The sequence below is a fragment of the Cricetulus griseus genome (assembly GCF_003668045.3).
Source record: "Cricetulus griseus strain 17A/GY chromosome 1 unlocalized genomic scaffold, alternate assembly CriGri-PICRH-1.0 chr1_0, whole genome shotgun sequence".
Taxonomy (NCBI): domain Eukaryota; kingdom Metazoa; phylum Chordata; class Mammalia; order Rodentia; family Cricetidae; genus Cricetulus; species Cricetulus griseus.
Window position 1 is genome coordinate 239,638,144 of NW_023276806.1, and position 11,362 is coordinate 239,649,505.

At 42.0% G+C, this 11,362-nt stretch overlaps 2 protein-coding genes across 5 annotated transcripts in view; one reads left to right on the forward strand and one right to left on the reverse strand.

The window, feature by feature from the left end:
- Positions 1 to 10,516, reverse strand: part of LOC118239332 (palladin-like) — a 246,941-nt gene extending 236,425 nt beyond the window's left edge. The window contains exon 1 of the mRNA XM_035451444.1: positions 10,337 to 10,516. The gene's annotated coding sequence lies outside the window, so the exon portion shown is untranslated. The remainder of the gene's footprint in view (positions 1 to 10,336) is intronic.
- Positions 10,517 to 10,609: 93 nt separating this feature from the next.
- Ddx60 (DExD/H-box helicase 60) overlaps positions 10,610 to 11,362 on the forward strand; it is a 126,604-nt gene continuing 125,851 nt past the window's right edge. For all 4 annotated transcript variants that reach the window (XR_004771810.1, XM_027394067.2, XM_027394068.2 and 1 more), the window contains exon 1: positions 10,610 to 10,742. The gene's annotated coding sequence lies outside the window, so the exon portion shown is untranslated. The remainder of the gene's footprint in view (positions 10,743 to 11,362) is intronic.

Genomic DNA, 11,362 nt, shown 5'->3' on the forward strand with positions numbered 1-11,362 from the left:
AATGGACAAAGATGCAGCAGTCCTCAAGACCCTCCAAAGATGCCAAGCTATGGTAAGGATGGCCACCCCACTCCCACACCTCCTCTCCTTTGTGACTTTTGTACAAAAGATGTATGTATGTTCTGTATGTATGGTGTGGCCACACATGTGTGTATGAAGTGTGATTGTAAATGTGTGACTGTTAACAAAACAATGCTATTGTGTTGTCATTAAGTTGTTAATTGCTGGGGAAGAAGCAACAGTTGTTAAAGTACAGGTTACTTGGGAGGGAAATTTCTGCTTTTATTTCCATGGAGGGTGAAGGGCTGGTATGGCACCAGGCTTACAGAGTGGTGTGGTTTCATGGGGCAGGACTCAGGTGATCTGAATATTTGTTTTCCTTTAAATTTGGTTGGTTAGAAATGGTAGTGGTCACAGTCAATCACTTTTAAAAGGAAAAAGGAGGAATATGATATAGAAATGATACTTTGTATTGGAATGGATCTTCATTTGTTGATATTAGTTAGGTTTTCTAGATATACAGATATTTCCAAACCTTTCAAAGACCTACAGAAAATATGGCATTTAATTGGTTTAGGGTTTTTCTTGACAGTGAGACACAACTGCTCCTGGCACACCAATTACATCCGAGAGGAAGATGGGCATCCAAGAAACCCGTTATAGAGTTTGCCTTTGACGTGGCAAGACCAGCCATTTGGGCAAGAAGCTATTCTTGCCTGAACTGTTTAACTTTTGCTTTATAAACTGGACATGCAGGACCCACAGGAAAATGCCTAAAGGGTTCCTGCTTCATGGAGGAGTACAAACTGCCAATGCAGGACAATTTAGAATTCCCTCCTTCATGAAAGAGTCTGCCAGACATTCTACAGGACACAGAAAAAAGATGACAAACTGCCAATGCAGGTGGACAGTTTAGAATTTCCTGCTTTGCTGAGAAGTCTGCCAGACACATTGTGGCCTGTAGGCTAAATATGGATGCCCCAAGGTTACCAAGAAACTTTGGGTGACTGTCTAGGAAGCAAGGTGTCTCTGTCAGTTCTAGAGTTTATATATTATCCTTCTATGGTCTTTGATGGAGTTCAAGATAGATAGTTATAGTAACACACTAAGATAGAATGGGTAAAATCTTATAGTTCTTACTTGATAACTGTTTTGTTATATATAAAGAAGGGGGAGATGTTGGAACCCAGCCCCCATGAGGTCTCTAAGATTTGTTTTCCTGCATAACCACAGGTACCTTCTGTTGTCCTGACCTCACCCCACTGGGATCAATATCCTGTTGTGAACCTTTTGACCTGGGGTTTTTATAAGTTTGTATATAAGGATGCTCCATAAAAAAGGTGGGAGACATTCTCTCAGAAAAGGACCAGGAGTCTTGTGGTTCATCCAAATCTCCAGGCTTTCGCTCAATACTCGGACTTAGTGGCCAAGAGCAGCCACAGGAGAGTGGGGCTTAAAAATGATGTGGCTAAAGTCTCATGCAATAGCCATCTTTACTCAGGGAGCCAGACAAGTTAAATTCTGAGGATATTCTGAGGGTTAGGCAAAGTCACATGAGGAAAGTTCACTTGAGTTTAAGCTGTTTACAGTCACAAGGGCAGGGTCACAGGAGTTTAAGCTGCATACAGGCAGGAGGACAACTTGTGTTTGGAAATATTTTTGAATGACACAATTATTATGATGGGTAAAATAAAGCAAACTCCACTCCCGGGAGGATCATGGAAGCACTTTCCAAAAACAACCCAAGTTATGTGCAACAGAAATTACAAGACTCTTGTCTTGCTTACTTGGAGTTTTCTTTTCTTATTTTTCATTTTTATTTTTAATTTACAAAAATTATTAATTTTACATACCAACAACATTTCCCCCTCCCTCTCCTCCTCCAGCTCCCCACCCCCCATCCATAACTCAGAAAGGGGAAGGCCTCCCATGGGGAGTCAACGAAACGTGGAACATTCAGTTGAGGCAGGAACAAACTCTGCTCTGAGCAAAGCATCCAACCATATGGAATGGACACCAATATGCCAGCTCATGCACCAAGGATAGATAGATCCTGTCCCACTGCTGCCAGAGGTCCCAGAAACAGACCAGGCTACACAACTGTCACCCACAAGAAGCAGGCCTAGTTTGATCCCATGCAGGCTCCGTAGCTGTGCTCAATTGTGTTCATAGTGGCCTTATTTTTAATAGTCAGAACCTGGAAACAACCTAGATGCCTCTCAACTGAAGAATGGATAAAAAAAGGTGGTACATTTGCACAATGGAGTTTTCTTATAAGCTCTCAGAAATCCTCACACAGTTCGATTCATGGACTGTGTCTAGCAATAGCAGATAAACTTATGGAGAGGATTATTTGCTATATAGTAAGAATCCAGTATCTGTCCCCCAATGCCCTAATCACATAGTGACCACATGGTGATGATTGGTGTTATTTTTATTTTTACTGTTATTTTTGATTGCAATTTTTCTGTACTTACTGCCCAACTATCCTCTGTAAACATGTTTTGCATGATTTTACTCCTGTAAAGGACCCTAAGAATCAGACTTAGGGCTGCTCTCTCTAACCAGACTTAGGAGGCTCTGTCTGGCCAGCTCTCAGGCACATCCCAATATGCTTGCTTCATACTTAGCTCACATTGTGGTACTAACTAGTCTTATTCTTGCCCAGTGGGGTAAACATGACTTATGTTTAGGTCCCCAGAACCCAGGTCAAAGCCAGACAAGGTAACCCATGTCTCTTCAGCACCCTTACAGCAAGATAGGAAGTGGAGAAAGGAGAAATCACTGGAAGCTCACAAGCCAACACCCAAAGAGACTTATTTATACTTATGCTAATTCCAACTTCCAGAATAAGACCACTATCAAAATTTGAGCCAAATTTGAAGCAAGTTTGACTTTTATCAGAGTACACCCAAGAGCTGGCCAGCGACTGCCTCCTAAGTCAGGTTCAAGAGAACAGCCTCAATTGCTCTTGGGCCCCTTTTAAAGAATAAAATCTGTAGTTTTACAGAAGGGAGACAATGGGGCGATAAGGAAATATATTAAAAAATTCTAAAAAATTCATGTGTTCCCCCACCATGTGATTAGGGAGGTGGGGGGGGATCAGGGAGGGTGAGGGTATTCTCCAAAACAATCAAGGCCATGGCTAGGGAAGGTCAGGTTCCAGGAGAAAGAGATCGACTCAACTCTCAGCGTCAATAGAAACTTATTTTTACAAATACAGCACAATGACTCTTGCCTTCACAATGGAGTCAGGCAGGTTCCTCATTTACACAATGCACCCATTACTTAAGAACATCAGCATCATTTTCATGGCTGAAGTTTTCACATGTAAAATCAGGTGGATATAAAGGGAATGGAATTATTGAATAAGATACTTTGGCTTTCTTTATTTTTCTTCAATGGAGGAGAAGAATAAATCTACCAAGACCAATGGGTATTTTGAACAGGCATTGGCACTTACTTGACTTAAAACAGAATTAACAGTTTGTCTTCTTTTAAAGTTTGCTTTTCACCCACCTCATGGATGGACTTGTTGAGGGGATACCTAACTCTTGTATAGTGTGGTCACTATCAGACAGCTGTGGAGAGCTGTGTGGCCACTTCAGTGAATGCTTCTAAGGAAGTGGCCTGGGAAGGATGTGGCGGCCACACCCCAGGAAGCAAGAAAAGAAGAGTGGAACAAAGGAGAGAATCAGCTGTTGGACCAAAAGAGGATTTAGACCCTGACTAAATGCCAGCCATTAGGGACAGTTGCTGAGCCTTGCAGCCAGAAGTCTGCCCACCCTGCTGCTTCTTTTGGCATAGTAATTTGATAAAAAACTATTTTGGGAAGGAATGTCCACAGAACTGAAGCATTTTCAGCTCCCAAGGTTTCCTCTGAATGACTGGTCAACAGGTGTCAAAAGAGCTTGTGGCAGAAATGTTCCAGACACTCTGTCATTGGTCTAATTTTACCCGTGCCTTGGTGGCATGGTTTAAATCTGTTGCTTCTTAAACAAGAAAACATTTTATCTGTTTCTGCAGGGATAAAAAAGGTGGGGGGAACAAGTTGTACAATAGTGTGTAAGTTGAATATTTAAGTTATGATTACACCATTCAATCCTACACAAATTTCTTATAGCATAGAGTCTCTCTGGAAGACAAGATGTTAGAATATCTTAATTTGAGCCACACATGGGACTATCTTGGCTTTCTAAAAACTTGTTAAAGATGCAGAATTAAATAATACTAAGTTTTTAATTTTAACAACAGTACATGCAAGTTAAGTTCCTGAAATGGCAGTCAGTTCAGAGTCAGAAAAAAGCAAATGCAAAGCAGTGTGGTAGAAGGTTCTTAAAGTTTGCAGCGATTATAGACCTAATGAATTCTTAGGTGGTTATCCTCATGGTGTCTATAGTTAATAGTTTAATTTGCCATGCTCTGAAAGTTGAAGAGAATAATTGCCCTCCATATTGCCTCGCTACCACTTTGCTACCATGGACAATGCTATAACCTCATGCCTAATACTCATTATTCTTAAAATACTTGTTCTGTGTGATCAGATCTCTTGTCAGAGGCTGGCATCATGAAACTGGACTACAGGGCCTTCACAACTGCAAGAAACTCTTGCTATTACAGATTTGACTAACACATTCTGTTCACTCCTCACTTAACCTTCTCTCTGTTTCAGTTTACCTTATCTGTATAGGGAGCTGAGGGAACCTTGATGAAATGTGTGAAGAGCAGGTGAAGTCATGAGTGAACGTGTCGTGTTTACATTGGGCACAACCATATCAAAGACCACTATCTCCTGTCCTTGAGGATGGCAAAGAACTGACTTGGTCAGGATCAGGGGGACGGCAATGACTTCCTTTGGGCTGAGTGTCTGTGTTGACAGCATGTGCTAGTAGAGAAACAACTGACTAGTGAGTACAACATCCACAAGGGCACGTTCCTCATCCTAGCTGTTTACAGTCCGCTCACCTACAGAGACCTCCTACCATCCCGACAAGACAAAGTGATGGTAACACCTGTAATATACCTAATAAACATGCTGAGCTCTGGGTTGCTTCAGCATTGTTTTGGCTGTATCAGACTGCACATAGCCCACCCAACTGCAGTTTTCCTGCACCTGTTTCTGTGTGTCTGTCCTTCCTTTCATTGCCATCTCTAGTCAGGTTTCTAGTGTACTACCTGTGAAGGGACACAAAGCACCTTTAGCAGATACCCAGCAGCCTGCCATACACAGATGCTCAGGCAAAATTATCCACCCTCGTCTGTAAGCACACATATGATATTGCACCAGTGACCTCATCCTTTAACAACATTAATTGGAAACACCCAGAGAGGACACTTAAGTATCTACAAATACGCCTATAAGAGGTCATTGTTTCCCATATGCTTAATTGGAATTTCTCTTGCAGTGCTGAAACAGTATGACCAAAACAACTTTGAGAGAAAAAGGGTTTATTTCGCTTTTTCTTTTCCTCCTCCTCTTCCTTGTCCTCCTCGTTTTTGAAGGCAAGGTTTCTCTGTGTAGCTTTGGAGCCTGTCCTAGAATTCGCTCTGTAGACCAGGCTGGCCTCAAACTCACAGAGATCTGCCTGCCTCTTCCTTCCGAATGCTAGGATTAAAGGCATGCACCACCACTGCCTGGCCTATTTCACTTTTTCTTGCAACAATTTATCATCAAAAGCAGTCATAGTAGGAACCGGGAGACTGATGCAGAAGCCATGAAGGAGTTTTTACTTACTGGCTCGTTCATCATGCCTTACTCAGTCTCCTTTCTTATAAAATCCAGGACTACCAGCCTAGGGGTGGCACCACCCACAATGGGATGGGCTGTCCTTCATCCATCACGAATTAAGAACATACTGTATAGGTTTGCTTAGAACCAGATCTTTTGGAGGCATTTTCTCAGTTGAAGTTCCCTCCTCTTAGATTGTGTCAAGTTGACATAAAACTAACAAACACAATATCTAGGTACAAGGTAATGTCAAAGTAGCTAAATTTGTGAGTTATTTACTGAAGTAAAGGCTCTGGCATTTCTGGCGTTCTCAAGATCTAACTGCTGTCTGTCTTGGGACTCAAAATGTGAAAGTCAAGCACTGTTTAGTTGTTTGAGGCTTAGAGATATCATGTCCCACATTTCAAGCTTACCTTATTTTACTGATACGAGTTGTGAATCAGCCCACTTTAAATGGGGGCCCTGTCTAAGCAAATAATATGAAAACCATCTAAACTGAAACCAGTGAGCATCTTCAGAGAGTCTGTCACTGTAATAGCATTCATAGCTTCCTTGAGGACTCACTGGAATATGTCAGAACTTGGCCATGGATTTCTGATACAAAACAGGGCCTTGCAAAGCCAAGTGCTGCACATTCTTGCAGGACACCAATTGCTAACCTACTGGATGTCCCTGGAGGGAGGTTTTACAGATCACAAGTCTGAAACCTTTTGTACCGACTTGCATGGGATATTTATGAACAATTAATTTGATGGAATACAAATCCAGTCATTTTCCTCAATGGTCAGGTATTAAAAATTGACTTATTCAGAGTATCAAACTGTAGGTAAGTATGGAGGAAAGACACAAGCCACAAACAGTTAAATATGTAAAGTAGAGGAAGGTTGAAATGTTAGCTAAGGTAGTTCACCCTGACAAGACAAACACTCAAGAATTCAGAAAGGCTAAAGTACAGGGCATAAAGTAAAGTGGAAATGCAATGTGTGATTAGCAGACCTCAGGAGAAAGTACAGGGTGTGGAATAGGAGCAGATAATGGAGACAGAGAGAGTAAACAGAAACCCCAAGCACCATAACATAAAATGTAATCATTGCCGTCTGAGAGTGTTCATATACTTCAGGGTTTGATAGGGTTTCAATGTGTCACCAAATATTATGTGCTACAAATACATTCATCAGTGCAATCAGGTGGGGCTGTAGGTCTTCAATGGGAGTGTTTGCTGATACTATAAAGGCACTGCCTTCACAAATGGATGATTAACAACTAAAGTGTTGTGAGTCACCTGCCCCCCATTACAGGTTCTCAACCATGGATCAAACAACCTTCTCACAGGGGATCCATATCAGACATCCTGAATATCACATGTTTACATTATGATTCATAGCAGTAGCAACGTTGCAGTTATGAAGTAGCAAAGAAAATAATTTTATGCTTGGGGGTCACCACAACTTGAGGAGCTTCATTAAAGGGTCACAGCACTAACAGGGTTGAGAACTCTTGTTCTAGATGCCACCCAGAAAGATGTTTTGCCAGATGCTGGCACATTGAAACTGGATCTCAAAGTTTCCAAAACTATGAGAAATACAATTTCTTTCTTATAAATAACCCAGGGTATGGTATGGTATGATAGTAACACAAAGAGGACTAAGACTAGAAAATTGCGGAGGATGAATCAAGGTTCATTAAGTTTTTACCTGACAAATCTGAAGTCACTAAAAGTCAAAACAGCCATGGGCCACCACAGTACTTGCTTACCCCCCAAATGCCCATAGCAAAAACCTGAAATGGTAACATCAGCATACAAGTTTCATTAAAAAATAAATAAAAATAAAATTACTGGTCTATGAGCTGGAAGAATTTCAGTTCTAGAAGGAGAAACATTTGTCAGAGATCATGTAATTGAAAATCCTGTAAGTAAACTTTGGGTTTACAGCAAATTTTGAATCTTGGCGCCATTTATTGCTTCTGTATCAGTCTACTCCTTACTTATCTATAAAGCAGCACAATATACCCATCTTTTAAAACTATGGTAACAATATGACAATAAATTCAAGGTATTCCCATGTCACTGAGCTCATAGTAGCCTCCTGTGTTGAAATTGAGTGGCAGTTTTGCTCCTAGCAAATATATTGTGGTTTTCTTACTACATCAGCTTACAGTATTATATTATGATTTTGATTTGGCTCCTGTAATGAATTATCACACACTTAGTGGATTAGAGCAATTCAAATTTATTCTTAGTTCTGAAGGTCAGTTTCACCAGGGTCAAGTCAAGGTGCTATCAGGAGTGGTTTCTAGAAGATCTAGAAAGGAACATGTTTTCTGTAATACTAACCTGACGGACAAGATGTGCCCACGGGTGCAATAGTGAGATGACTGTTATGGAGGTAACGAACCACTTCCTGATTAGGCTCTTGGGTCTATGCTACAGGAGGAATTCATGCCCGGTAATATGTAAACTTAGTCTAAAGCCTATGATTGGGGAAGTCACAGGCTGTAAGAGGCAATCTACTCCTGTTGTTTTGTTATATGGATATGATGTCAAACTTCCTCCTAAATATTTGTATATATATTCATAGATTTGTGCTGCTCTCAGCTTTGATCAGAGAAGCTTTTGTTTGAGGTGGGTGATGGTTCATACAGAGACTAGTGAATCAGTGACAGTTGAGTGCTTAGCCTGAAAGGTGACATCTATATCTTTCCCTCCCAGGCTCAAGGAATATTATGGAAGAAGGTGTAGAAAGGATATAAGAGCTGTGGCATACTGTATTCTGGACCCAACATGGCAGTTACACCTGTGAACTCACAGTAGCACAGTGACTATCTGAATAAGACAAGGCCCATCAGTGTTCCATCATGGATGAGAGAGGGGTTCACAAGGTCTCTCTTCCTAAGGACCAGCAAACAGTTAATATTTTGGGGGGGAGTCACATTCCTCACTGGTAGCAGATAATTTGCCCTTGTTCCAGTAAATATCCCCCATCCATGCTCTAACCCTTTTTATTGAAAGGTTGACTTTCATCATTTACTGAGGTAGTAGGATTCCCTTTCAGGATTCTGTTTTGTGGACTTTTAGTCTTATTGATAAAGGAATCTTCAAAATACACTGAGAAGAAAGCTCAAAGAACGTTTTGCTAGAATTTGAAAGAAAAACAACAAGATGAGTGAGCTGTAAATGCTAGCCACTGCTGGGAAGAGAGATGACAAAGAAAGGATATGCCACTCTTCTGAGTGAGCATCTGAGTGTTCGGTAGCTGCCTGGGCAAGGATCTTCTCACAGAAGCTGTGAGAAAGCCCAGAGTTCGCAAGCCAGCATTATTAGAGCTTTGCTTAGTATCCAAGTAGATAGAGAGGCCTCTTGAATGAGAACTCAAAAACAGACACTTAGAAGCAAAGATCTGTGAACAACTGAATGTGGACAGGGCTGATTCCAGGTACAGTATCTTATGGATGGGATGATTATTCCTCCTGTCTTCCTAGAATGTTGATGTTCCCTTTTCTAATGTTACTCAGGAAATGGGAGGTGGGTCAAAAGCTGACCAGAGGGAGGGGCCCATCTTAATGGCCTTCAAAGTGGTGAATGTTTATGAAGCTAACAGAACATCTTTGTAATTTAAAAATTTATTTTTCACAGCATCTAGTTGTTCTTTCCTCACAGAATAGAGTTCTTCTAATTCTTTACTGAGTAAAGAGCACAGCTTCTTGTCCCACAGTGGTAAAGATCATCCAAGTGCAAGACTTCCCTACTTTCTAGATTTTCCATTTTTAAAACGTTCCTAAAGTTACAGGGGATACTAAACAAATGCAAGGAGTCTGTAACCAGGCAGGCAAAGGCCTGGCTGAAGGGAGTTTAATACAGAAGCTTACAAACAGGCAGGCAAATGCCTGGTTGGAGAAAGATTAAAATAAAGGGAGCATAGGCCCACTACCTGACTATTGGAGATAAGAGAGAGAATGTGTGCAAAGTGTGATTAGCAAGATTTAGCAAACTATTTAAGGGACCAGCTCAGACCTGGGAACTTTAGCGTGTACCACGACTGTGGAGTTCTCCTCAGCTAACCTCAAACAACCAATCCATTACGCTGTGAGCCCCCCCTTGCAGACTCAATTGCCTAAATTCAGAGGGATAGGTACCCCCTTGCTATGAGTCTAGTGTCTATGGTTTTTAGGATTGTTTGCTTATGCTTGTTTGTGTTATTTTGACATAAGTGTGAAGTAAAACTTATATATTCAAAACTAACTAGCTGAGTCTGTCATTCCTCCCAGGTTAAAACCTGGTAAGAGCTCCAGACAGCAAAGGAGCTATCCAACCCAATTGCAGGAATCTACAAGTTAAGAGAGAGAGAGGAAGAGGAGGAGGGGAGGGAAGGAGGGAGGAAGGAAGAAAGAAAGAAAGAAAGAAAGAAAGAAATAAAGAAAGGAAGGCAGAAGGAAGAAATAGGAAAAAAAACATTAAGGCAGAAACAAAAATAAGTAGTCTGCATTTCAATTTGTTTAGTGTTGCTTATTGGTCAAAGAAGATCCCAAATAGGTTAACCACAGGCTTCAGTAGTATACTCATGCATTCTCAAATTCCTCCCTTCCCGCGCTTTAATGTCTTTAGCATACCTGTGGAAGCACCACACCTGGTGTTCTGCTTCTATGGCCTCTCCACTGTTGCCCTGCTTAGTCCTCAAAATTCTTTGTCACAATTCCCTCTGCACTTACCTCAAGAATCCCAAAGCCTCCCTTTCCCCTATCTTACAGTTCTGACTTTATAGAAGGATGCCAAAAGCTCCATTTCCCAAATCAGCTTCTCGGATTGGTGATGAATGAAAATCGAAACTTAAGGCTTCTGGAAGCAGAAGAGAAACCGAAACTATTCTTCAGCATAAAAGGAGGCCCGACTGGCTTAGCAGCTTCCAGTTTGAGGAGGCTGCAGATCCCAGGTCTCCCAGGCACTCGCCCTCTCCCTGGATCTATTCAGGGCTCGGTGTTCCCACAGAGCAGCCCTGCCTCTCTTTGCAAGCAGCAGGTCTGGTTCCGGGGCTTTTGGTCTTCCTTCGCTCTAGGGAGAACTGAAGGGGCGGGGTACGCTTCTGGGCCCGCCAGGGTTCTGGGGGGAGTGTCAAGGTCAGAGGTGTCCCGAAGAGGGGGGCTGCGGTGGGGCTGAGGGCACAGGACTAGGAGGGGGCTTCGGTGGGCAGTGGAGCACAGACCCACCTACCTAGAGCTGGGGGGACACAGAAGGAAGGGACATAGCTGGTGAGCAAGGGAGGAAGAAGACATCAGGGTCAGGCTCTTGCATGCTCTTCGTCTTAATGGGGATAACAGATAGGGATCAATAATGTGTGTACAGCCAATAAAAGTGCAGCGTTGGCATCAGCAGCTTTTTCCTAGGTGCAGAATCGGGGCCCTACTCTATACCTGCTGAGCTAGAAGCTGAATGTGAACAACAATCTTGATGAATTCTAGGCGCTCTTAAATTTCAGTGGCTTAGAAATTCATGTTTTACATAAGCGATCATGATCCTCTGGCATGCTTCCTTTTGGAGGCAGTCTCTGTTGTTCTTTTGTTTAAGCTGCAGCTGCTAATAAGGAAAGGAACAACGAATAATCAACCCACGTGGAGTTTATTTATCAGAGAGGGGGGAAA